Genomic DNA, 12,159 nt, shown 5'->3' with positions numbered 1-12,159 from the left:
CCATTCTCTTGGGCATTGTTCTTTGCTCCATAATAACTAACAAATCTAATAAATGTATTCATGTTAGCCCATCTAACAGGTAATTTTTTTGGCTAGTGTTTCCTCTGGGAGCAATTCCAAATATCAGAGGGGTGAATATAATGCTAAATATTTTAGATATTGAGAAAATATTTGGTAGTATGTATTTTTTTAGGTGCTGACTTTCTTTTTTGTGTGTATAGTCCTTCATGCAACCATTTATAATACATGAGAGTCTTTTACCACTGTTACTATAATATTAGTACTGGTATGCCATATGCCAGCTAGGAGCCTGAATACCTAAATTGTATTATGTTATTTAATTTTCAGTTGTTCTTTGTGGCTGAATAATGCTATTGTTCCCAGTTTACAGGTGAAATTGAGGCTTGTGTCAGTTAATGAATTGGTCAAGATCACATGCTGTAAATAATTGAACCGGTATCCCATCTCAGGCAGCTGTCCCGGAGCTTGGGCTTTTAAATAATAGGAACATGATTATTATTTCATGAATAAAGTTAGAACCTAAGTTTTCATTTCAGATCTGTATCTTTCATTGGACAAGTATAGTATTTACTTTCATTCTGCTAAGAATATATTCATATAAATGTGTGTGTGTGTCAAGTTTTGATAGTTTGAAAAGAAAGAATGAAACCTTGAACAAAATTGTGTTTTTTTGTTTTCTTAGTATTATTATAATTTTAACTGTTGTTAATGATGTGTGAGCTGGAGTTACAAATGATGCCAATAGCTATAAAAAACTTTACCTTCTTAGCAGTGGTTACTCTTAATGTAAGAAAAAGTGAGGCTTTGAGGTACACATTGAACTTTTGTAGCCAATTCACATACATGCAGCTGGTGATTGACCATGGTAAAATAAAACAAATTGTGATTTATTTATGATTCATTATTAACTTGAGTATAGGATTTATATTTATTGAGTAGGAAATACTTCCTTTCATTTGTTATAATCATTTGTGGCACTCTATTTATTTTGGGCAAATATGTAGGCAAGAACATTAAAAAATGATAAATTATATTTCTGCATATATTAACAATATAAAAAAGACGTTTGGTCCTTACCTTCTAGACTTTATTGATATCAACTTGAAAGTAAAGGTAGTTATATATGATAAATTATGATACCCAGCAGAGACTAGCATAATCATAGGAAGTGATATTATACTTATGGCTAATCAGGAAAATATAATATTTCTATCCTAATCAATTATGCTACATTTATATGTAAATTAGACTAGACTTGTGTAATGATGTTTCTGAGTGGCCAATCCGTGTGTGTGTGTGTGTGTGTGTATAGAAAATTAAATTTTTAATTATGAAAGAAACTGTAAGACATTTAGTTTGTTCAGATGTAAAATTATTTACCATAGAATATGGGTTAGAGGATGCACATGTTATGTAAACATGTTATAGATACATGTTATGTATCTATCTTAGAGGAAAATATAAGTATATACATTTATTCTCAGTAATATTGTATATATATTTTCCTTAGAGGGAAACAGTATTGCTTCAGGGGAAAATACTCTCAGACACAGAATTATTTTGCAATTAAAGTTTAACTTGGTGGCTTTAAGAGAAGATACAATACCATATTTATGGAAGGAATGTTTAGTTTTTGTTACTTTTACACTCCTTCATATGTTTAGCAAAAACCACCAGATGTCTCCTAGTTCATTGTTCACCTTTTCATTATTTTATAAGCTTTTGTAATATACTTTCTTTAGAAATTGTCTTTTTTATTGAATTTGAATACCACAAAATATCACAGGCTCCTAGAGCCATTATACTAACAAAAAAAGGATAGAGTGGTGAACTGACTTGTCAAAAGTCACATAGCTAGTGGAAGACAAAGCAGAGAAAGGAACTTGGTATCCTGGCTCCTAATCTGAGCAATTCTACCAAGCTGGAAATTCATACCAGCCTTATTTATTTTTCATTTCCTCCTAATTTAATTTTAGAATGGCAGTAGTTAAGCACCAGCTACACATAAGCCTATTTATACTTGAAAAGTGCATTTATTTATATATGTATTTTTAATTTTTATTCCAGAAGTCTTCGACCTACAATACCTCCACGGCATGTGGTCCAAAGAACTTCCCTAAAAGGTAAACTTCCCATAATAAGGGAAGATTTTCTTTATTTCACAGTACCTTTGATTAGCATCTTTAGTTTTTATGGAAACATTAAGATCCTTTCTTTACAGGGTGATATCATGAGATCATTTTTAATGTTTTTCTGAAGGTTGAAGTTAATGAAGATGGTGATAACATGTAAATTAAGACTTGACAATAGGAAATTGAGACCTTTCCCAAGTCTTTCTGGAGAATATAGCTGTGGTAGCTTTCCTGTGGTTCAGATTAGTTTGCACATCATGGAAAGAGTATTGGAAATGAAGTAAAAGTTGTTGCAATTTTGCCAAATGATTTTATAGGAATAGACATTTCTATAAAATATCAGTCAAATCAACACAAATATTTATTTACTAGGTTCTATAAATATTCGGGTCTTAATATTGAAGCCTTTTAGGAATAAAATACAAGCAGTATAAGTAATGGCCTATGATAAATGCATTTTTTTCTTTCATAAAATATTCAGACCAAAAAAAGTAAAATCTCTGTTTTTATTTCCTAACACTGCTGTAACACAGTACTATGAGCTGAGTGGCTTAAGACAACAGAAGTTGATTTTTCTCACAGTACTGTAGTTAGAAGTGTGAAAACAAAGGGTAGGCAGAGTCATACTCTCTGAAGGCTGTAAGGGAGGAATCCATCCTTGATTCCTCTGGTTTCTGGTAGCTGCTCACAATTTTTGGTATGTAATGACTTCACTCAGTTCCCTCTCTGTCTTGGCGTACATTTCACTCCTGTATGCTTGTGTCTAAATTTCTGTTTGTAATTAGGACACCTGCTATTGGATTGAGGGCCCACCCTAATCCAACATGACCTTATGTCACCTTGATTATATCTGCAAGAACCGTTTTCCAAATAAGATCACATTCATGGACCTAGCAGTTGGGATTTCAATATTTCTTTTATATTCCCCATAAAAAGTGTAATAATTATCTCTTGATGGACAATTTATTTTCCGAGCAAGATAAAAATTATAATCTCAGTTATTCAGTACAAGGATTGATGACATTGGGTATATATTAGTGCATGATTTGAATCTTAGGGGAAGATTATTTTTAATACCCTCAATTATAAAAAAAATTAGGGAAAAGTTAATTTCACTTGGTTACTTAGATATTTTTCATAAGCTAAAATCGAGTAAGGTATTTTTGACCAGTTAGGTATTGCTCTGTAATAACCTACTTCCAGATTCAGTGGCTAAAAACAGTAACTATTTATTACCTCTCATGAATCTGTTGGGTTAGGTGTTTGGGTCTTCTGATATATAACTGACTCGCCCAGTCTTGAAGGGGTGTGTTAGTGTGTATGAGGTCTGCTTATAGGTTAATGAGGGGAAGCCTCTGCTCTGAACAGAATCTAGTCCTCCAGGAAGAGTCAGTTCTTTTTCTTATTGTGATGGCTTTTTCTTATTCCACAATATTCGAAATGTTCTTAAACTTGGTATTAGTTTCTGTTTTTATTTCCTTAGACTTGCCTGCCTACAGTCCACCCCAGGCAAGGTAGTAGGAGTGATGTTCCTAAATCATTCCCTAAATCTAATCAGATTATCACAACCATGCATAAATCTTTCATTGTTCCTTGTTTTCCTTTGATCAACTCCAGCTATTTGACGTGGCTTTAGAAGGTTCCATATTATTTGGCCATTGCTTACTTCTCTACCTTAATTTCTTCCCTATCTTACACCTTCCAAAATAGGTTCTACCAGCTTGAATTATTAAAAAAAAATAAATATGCCATTTTTCTCTTGCTTTTACTCATTGTATTCCTTCTTTTAGAAGTATTGTGTTCTCCCCACTCTGCCCTCTTCTCCCATCTTTAATCAACTCTAATTGTTACTAACTAAAAACTTACAGTTAGAGGAAGTTTTCTATGGTTTTTCTTCTATGGGTTAGGGCTCTCTCCACTGCCAATGTCAATGTCAATGTGGACAGCATGAAAATCACACTGTACTATAATTACTTGTTTAATTAGCTTACTTTTCCATTATGGATTCTACTAAGCCAGTAATGATATCTTTTTTTCTACATCATGGTATTCAGTCCTCAGTAATTATCCTTGGAAAGAATGGAATATTTAATGACATCTTTTGTGATCCAGTTCCTCAGTCTTTAAAAGTTTAAGATGTTGAGGTACCTAGTTGGTTCACCAGTTCAGTGATCTCAATTCACATCTTGATCTCAGGGTCATGAGTTCAAGTGCCACATTTGGCTCTACACTGAGAATGAAGCCTATTTAAAAAATAAATATATAAAGGAAAGGGAAAAAAAGTTTAAGGCATTGACATCATACTCAGTGGCAAAAAGCTGAGAGTTTTACCCTTAGGATTAGAAATAGTATAAGGATGCCAAACTCTTGCTACTGAACTTGAGAATAGTATTAGAAGTCCTAGCCAGAACAATTAGGCAATAAAAAGAAGTGAAAGGCATCCAGATAGGAAAGGAAGACATAAATTTATCACTCTTTACAGATGATATGATTTTGAATGTAGAAAAGCATAAAGAATTCCACCAAAAAGCTGTAAAAACAAAGAAACAATTGAGTAAAGTTTCAAGGTGCAAAATCAATATACAAAAATCTGTTGCATTTTTATACCCTAACAATCAACTCTCAAAGGGAAATTAAGAAAATGGTCCCGTTAGCAATTGCATCAAAAAGAATTCAATACTTAGGAACAAATTTAACCAAAGAGGTGAAGGACCCTACACTTGAAAGCAAGAAGAATTGATATTGTTAAAATATCCATACTACTGAGAGAAATCCACAACTTCATTGTGATTCTTATCAAAATTCTAATGGCATTTTTCTTAGAAATAAAACAAAAGAACTAATGTTTGTATGGAATCACAGAAGATTCTAAATAGCCAAAGCTATCCTGAGTAAAAACAATAAAGCTGGAGGCATCACACTCCCTGATTTCATACAATACTGCAAAAGCATAGTAATCAAACACTTTGGTCTTGGTATGAAAACAGACCAGTGAATCAGTGGAACAGAATAGAAGGCCCAGAAGTAAACCTCCATGCATATAGGGTCAATTTATGACAAAAAGTAAAAAAAATATACAATGGAGAAAGGACCATGTCTTTAATACATAGTGTTGGAAACACTGAGCAGCCGTATGCAAAAGAATAAAACTAAATCAGTATCTTACACCAAATACAAAAGTTAACTCACAATGGATTAAAGACTTGAATATAAGATCAAAAACTATAGAACTCTTAGAATATAACACAGGTAGTAAGTTCCTTGAAATTGCTCTTACTGACATGTTTTTGGATTTGACTCTAATAGCAGTGGTAACAAAAACCAATATAAACTATTGGGATTACATCAAACGAAAAACCTTCAGCACACTGAAAGAAACAACCAACAAAATTAATAGGTAACTTCCATTTGCAAATCATACATCTGATAAGGGTTAATATCTAAAACATATAGAGATCTTACATAATAATAAAAAAAAACAGTTGAATATGGGCAGATGATCTGAATAGACATTTTTCCAAAGGGGACATACAGATGGCCAGTGGGCACATGGAAAGATGTTCAGCATCGCTTATCATCAGGGAAATACAGATCAAAACCACAGTGAAATATTTTACACCTGTCAGAAGGGTTAAAATCAAAAAGACAAAAAATAATGTTAACTAACTAAAATTCAAATTACAAGAAAAAGACAAAAAAAAAATACATTGGCAAGGATGTGGGGAAAAAAAGGGAACCCTCATTCACTGTTGGTGTGAGTATAAAATTGTACAGCCACTATGAAAAACAGTATGGAGGTTTCTCAAAAAAAAAAATAAATAAAACAAAAAACAAACTATCATAAGATCCAGCAATTTCACTTATGGGTATTTATCTGCCTTCCCCTCCCCCCAGTAAAGACACTAGTTTGAAAAGACAGATGTGCCTCTATGCTGACTGCAGCATTATTTTCAATAGTCAAGGTAGACAACCTAAATAGCCATAAATGGGTGAATAGATAAAGAAGATGTGGTATGTATGTGTACGTATATATGTTATGCGCGCACACACACACACACACAATTATAATTCTACTCAGCTATAAAAAAGAATGAAATCTTACATTTGTGGCATCATGAATGGACTTAGAAGTAATAATAATTACTAATAATTACTATGCTTAGAAGCATAGTAATGCTAAGTGAAATAAGTCAAAAAGAGACAAATACTGACTGTGTGATTTTACTTCTAATTGGAATCCAAATAACAAAACAAATGGGCCAACAAACCCAAACCAAACTCGTGGTTACAGAGAATAGATTGGTGGTTGCCAGAGGGCAGGGGGGTTCCGCAAAAGCAAAATGGGCAAAGATGATCGAGAAATACAAGCCTCCAGTTATAAAATAAGTAAATCATGGGGATATAATATACAGCATGGTGACTGTTGTCAATGATATTGAATTGCAAATCTGAGTAATTAAGCAAGTAAATCTTAAAAGTTCTCATCACAAACTGTTGTAACTTTGTATGATGACAGATGGTAAATAGACTTAATGTGGTGAACATTTTGCAGTGTATATAAATGTTGAATCATTATATAGTACAGCATAAAGTACTACAATGTTGTATCTCAGTTTTACTTCAGTAAACAAAAAAAATGGTTGGTGGATATTTCCAGAATTAAGACTGGAAGGCAAGGAGGAGGTCAGTTTCTCTCAAATTGTAATGATCTCCTTTCAGTTGTCCTTAAGGAAGTCCTTGGCACCACCTCCAGCTGCTCTAGCCTTTTGTTGTCTACCCCAAGTTGTAAAAGTGGTATCCTATGGGTTAGAACAGCCTCAAAACAGACTTATTTTGGTTCACACATTTGTTCTTTTTTGTTTACTTTTAATTGCAAAAAACAGAACGTTTAAATTGTTGCCAGCTTGAAAATGCAATTTCAGATAAAATGATGATTTCCAAATTTTCTCAGGAGGAGTCAAAGTATCTTTCTATCCCAGGCTTCCATTCCTCGATAGAAGGAGGGCTTTCCTGCACAGCAGCTCCTACCCCCTCCCCGCACCCCCTCCCTCCTCTGATGCCCCCACCTTCTCCCTTTTATCCTGCCACTTCATTTGCTACCTATTTGGCCCTGACAGGCCCTTGAGTTCAATATCCTCAGCTATACAAAGACTTCTGGATTGATGGAATGTGGAAGCTTAGCTTTTGAGAGTCTGTCTCTGGTGAACCAAGGATTGTAGGTTCAGTGGCTGAATGGGCCATTTAGTTGTTCCTGTCATATATCTATCAAGTAAGTGAAAATAATTTTGGCTTTATGTTCAGAGTCCTTGTGCTTTAAATTCCTGCTGTAATATTGGAGCCAGGTAAACTGACTTCTCTGAGACTCACTTTTCCCATCAGCAAAATGGAGACTGTATTATCCTTCAAGGGCTTACAACATGTAAATTTGCTTTGTTAAAACCACAGCATTTAGTCTAATGTACACACAGAGAGAAAATGAAAGAAAATAGTTATGTTTGTTTTCTCTGGATCAGTACAAGTAATTTTCATCTTTTGTCATATATTAATCAATTAAAAATAAGTTAGAAAACTTAAATATTGATACATGCTGCAACAGGGATGAACTGTGAAAATATTATAAGAAGCCAAATACAAAAGTCCACGTGTTTGATTTTATTTATATGAAATGTCCAGAATAGGCAAAATTGTAGAGATAGAAAGTATAATAGTGGATTCTGGGAACTAGGGGGGGAAGAGAATATGGGAGTAATGCTAATGAGTGTAGGGTTTTTTTTTTTTGGGGGGGGGTGATAAATTAGTGGTGATAGTTGCCCAGCCTTATAAATACTAAAAAACACAGAATTGTACGGTCAGTGGTGAATTTTATATGTGAATTTATCTCAATATAGAAATAGATTATGACGGGACGCCTGGGTGGCTTAGTCGGTTAAGCGTCCGACTTTCACTTAGGTCATGATCTCGCGGTTCGTGGGTTCGAGCCCTGCGTTGGACTCTGTGCTGACTGCCAGCCCAGAGCCTGGAGCCTGTTTCAGAGTCTGTGACTCCCTCTCTCTCTGACCCTCCCCTGCTCATGCTGTCTCTCTCTCCCTCCTAGAAATAAATAAAACATTTAAAAAAGTTAAAAAGAAATAGATTATGAAATTCTTGTTTTAAGATGACAAATTTTCATGTTTTATCTCTGTAAGCCTCAGATTCCTCAAACTATAAAGTAAGGGTACTAGTAGTTATTTTGTTGGGTGACTGCAAGAGTTAGGAAGAACAAATGTCAGGTACTGATCATAGTGTCAGTTATGGAACAGGCCCTCTATAATTTATATTTTTTAAATGAGTGTTACTTGTTGTAAATATGAGGCTTTATAACATTAGGTTATTTTCAGCCCAATTGTCTCACAGTGGTTGTTTTTTCCCCCTGTATTAGCATCTTGGCCAGAAAGAAAAGAATGGTTAGAATTTCTGCTAGCACTTAATGAATTTAATCAGCCCCTGAGGGACTTTTGATATAGCAAGGAAATATTTAACAGAGAAACATGATTTTTATTCTTCCTATGTTTCGCTTGATAATCGACAGAGCCTTCCCTAGCAGAGGTAACATTACCTGTGCTGAGAGAAGAGTATTAACATACCATGAGGGTAATGTTAGAACAAAAAGAACACATCCCTGTGGCCTTACATTAAAATGTTTCTGCGTCTGTGGTTCTGAATGCAATTTAAATTGCTACCAAGAAAATAAGCCACTCACTGAAAATGTACAATTCAATTGTTCATCGTTTTTATTATTTATGATTTTTTTTCCTTTAGAACATAATGTTTGTTCTTTTTTAACTTTGGTTTTGTCTTTGCAAATTAAAATCATAGTCTGGGAATATAGAAGATGATTACTCAGTGTACTATATTATAAATTATAACATTAAGCAGAAATTTTTAATCTTAATTATAAAAAATGGCTTTGTGAATTGCTTCATTTGATGCAGCTGCTGTTGTATCCTTTTCTTTATGGATAATGGAAAAGGTTATGCTATGGTGAATGGCTGGAACAACAGGAGACTTTGGGGTCATTTGTTCTTTCAGTAAGTAGGTAGGGTTCAGACTATGTCAGAATCTGTATTAAGGTCTGGTGAAATGGTGGCAAATAAAATATATATGTACCCTTGACTTTGAGTTTGCTATATCATAGGAATGGCAAATAATAAAATACTGATTGTATTAGGTACTATGAAGAAAATGAAAAGAATGCAATGATAAACAAGTTATTGAATGAAAGAAAGGACATTCATGAAATAATTGAAGATGATGACAGAAATGGAAAGGTAATCCATGCTCATGGTTGGAAGAACTGATATTAAAACACCCACACTATCGCGAACACTTTATACAGATTTAATGCAATCACTATCAAAATACCAAAGCGTTTTTCACAGAGCTAGAACAAACAATCCTAAAATTTATATGGAACCACAAAAGACCCCAGATGGACAAAGCAATCTTGAAAAAGAAAGGCAAAGATGGAGCCCTCTCAATTCTGGACTTCAACTTCTATTAAAATCTATAGTAATCGGAACAGTATAGTACTGACACGGAAGTGGACACAGAGATAAATGGAACAGAATAGAAAACCTAGAAATAAACCCACCTTTACATATGGTCGGTTAATTTATGACAAAACAGGAAAGAACATTCAATGGGAAACAAATGCTGGGAAAACTGGAATGCTGCATGCAAAAGAATGAAACTGGATCACTTTCTTACACCATACACAAAAATAAACTTTAGATGAATTAAAAACCTAAATGTGAGACCTCAAACCATAAAACTCCTAAAAGAAAGTACAGGCAGTAATTTCTTTGACATTGGCTTTAGCAACATTGTTCTTAATATTTCTCTTCAGGCAAAGGAAACACAAACAAAAATAACCTGTTGGAAATACACCAAATAAAAAGCTTTCCCACAGTGAAGGAAACCATCAACAAAACTAAAAGACAAGCTGCTTAATGGGGGAAGATATGTGTAAATGATATATCTCATGAGGGGTTGGTATCCAAAATATATAAAGATTTCATACAACTCAATGCCAAGACAAAAAGTAAACCAATTTAAAAAAATGGGCAGAGGATCCAAATAGACCTTTTCCCAAAGAAGGCATATAGATGGCCAACAGGTATATGAAAAGATGCTCTGCATCACTAATTACATCAGGAAAATGTAAATCAAGTCCACAGGTTATCCCCTGACCCCTATCAGAATGGTTAGAATCAAGAAGACAAGAAATAACAAGCATTAATGAGGATGTGTAGAAAAAGGAACCTTCACGCACTGTTAGTAAGAATGTAAATAGGTACAGTTACTGTGACAAACAGCACAGAATTTGCTCAAAGGAATTAAAAATAGAAATACCATATGATCCAGTAAGTCCATTGCTGGAGATTTACACCCACAGAAAACAAACGCACTAATTTGAAAAGATATGCACACCCCTATGTTCACTGCAGCATTATTTTTAATAGCCAATATGTGGAAGCAACCCAAGTATCCATCGATATATGAAAAGAAAAGAAGATGTGTACACACACACACACACACACACACACACTTTCTCTCTCTCTGCTATAAGAAAGAATGATATCTTGCCATTTGCAATATCATGGGTGGATGTAGAGGATAAGCTAAGTAAATCAGAGAAAGACATATGATGTGATTTCTTTTATTTGTAAAACAAAACAAATGAATAAACAAAAAGCAGAGTCAAACCAACAAATAGAACGAACTGATGGTTGCCAGAGGGGAGAGCACCTGAGGGAGATGAACACAATGGGTGAGTAGTACATGCAGGTCAAGCTTCTAGTTACAGAATGAGTAAGTCTCGGGATAAGATACAGCACAGGGAATACAGTCAGTGGTATTGTAATTGTATCGTGTGGTGACAGATACTAACTACACTAGTGTTGAACATAGCATAATGTTTAGGCTTGTCACTACTATTTTGTACTCCTGAAACTAATGTAACATTGTATGCTAGATATACTTCAATAAAAATAAATAAAGTGGAGAAAAAAGGATGCAAAGGTTATAATCTACACCATTACTAACATTTTGTATGACCTGAGGAGGCTAATTTGATGAATGACCATCTTTCTTTGTGTGTGTGAATTGATTTTTTGATAATTATGGAACGTTCTCTTTTTGTTCAGAATTGTGCTTTTGGACATAATATTTTTATATTATTTTAACATAACTATACTGCTTTATTTAAATTTTGTGCTTGCCTGAAAATGATACTTCTAGTTCTTAACCCTTATGTGTCATTTTAGGTATGTCTCCTGTTAATAGCTTTCAGCTATATTTTATCACTCGATTTATTTCCTGCTTTTATCAAGGGATTTGAATTTTTGTATTTATTTTTAATACTGAAATATTTCAACCTTTTTTTTAACATCTAATTTTTGTTACTTTTTTGGTTTCTTTGTGCATATTTTTTCCTGCCTTCTTAAGTACTGTTTTTGTTGTTCTGCTATTCTTTCCTATTTTTTTTGGATTTTTCACTCTATTTCTGTTTCTAGTAAGTTCTGTAAATTTTAAAGTTAGCAATGCTGAATTTAACATTCTTAAATAAAACCAAAATTGTTTAACTGTAATTGTACCACCCAAAGGTGCAAGTTACTGTTGTATATATAAATATAGTTTTCAATTATACTTAATTTTCTTTGATTTAGTAATATATTATTTAATTTAGTCAAGACTTATTTACACATATGTTTCTATATATTATGCCAATTTATTGTTCAACATTGCTTCCAGCATTCCACTTCCTTTGAGGTCAAGTTCCTTTTAAGATATCCATGAAATGGTTCTTTCAGCATGTTTTCTTAATGATAAATTCTGCAATTTTACCATGAAATATTATTCTTTACCACTATTACTAAATAATGTTAAATTTTGTAATTGCTAGTTGATAGTTTTTCATCTCAATACTTTGAAGATGTTGTTCCATTGTTAAAACTCTTTTTTACAC

At 33.5% G+C, this 12,159-nt stretch overlaps 1 protein-coding gene across 4 annotated transcripts in view; it reads left to right on the top strand.

Moving 5' to 3' along the window:
- The window catches only part of CNTN4 (contactin 4), a 778,655-nt gene that overhangs the window by 89,768 nt on the left and 676,728 nt on the right, over positions 1-12,159 (top strand). For all 4 annotated transcript variants that reach the window (XM_039240293.1, XM_039240289.1, XM_039240291.1 and 1 more), the window contains exon 2: positions 2,089-2,144. The gene's annotated coding sequence lies outside the window, so the exon portion shown is untranslated. The remainder of the gene's footprint in view (positions 1-2,088; positions 2,145-12,159) is intronic.

The sequence above is a fragment of the Hyaena hyaena genome, unplaced genomic scaffold (assembly GCF_003009895.1).
Source record: "Hyaena hyaena isolate Hyena2069 unplaced genomic scaffold, ASM300989v1 scaffold_172, whole genome shotgun sequence".
NCBI lineage: Eukaryota > Metazoa > Chordata > Mammalia > Carnivora > Hyaenidae > Hyaena > Hyaena hyaena.
The sequence above is the reverse complement of the archived record's forward strand: the minus strand, read 5'-3'. Positions and strand labels throughout refer to the sequence as shown.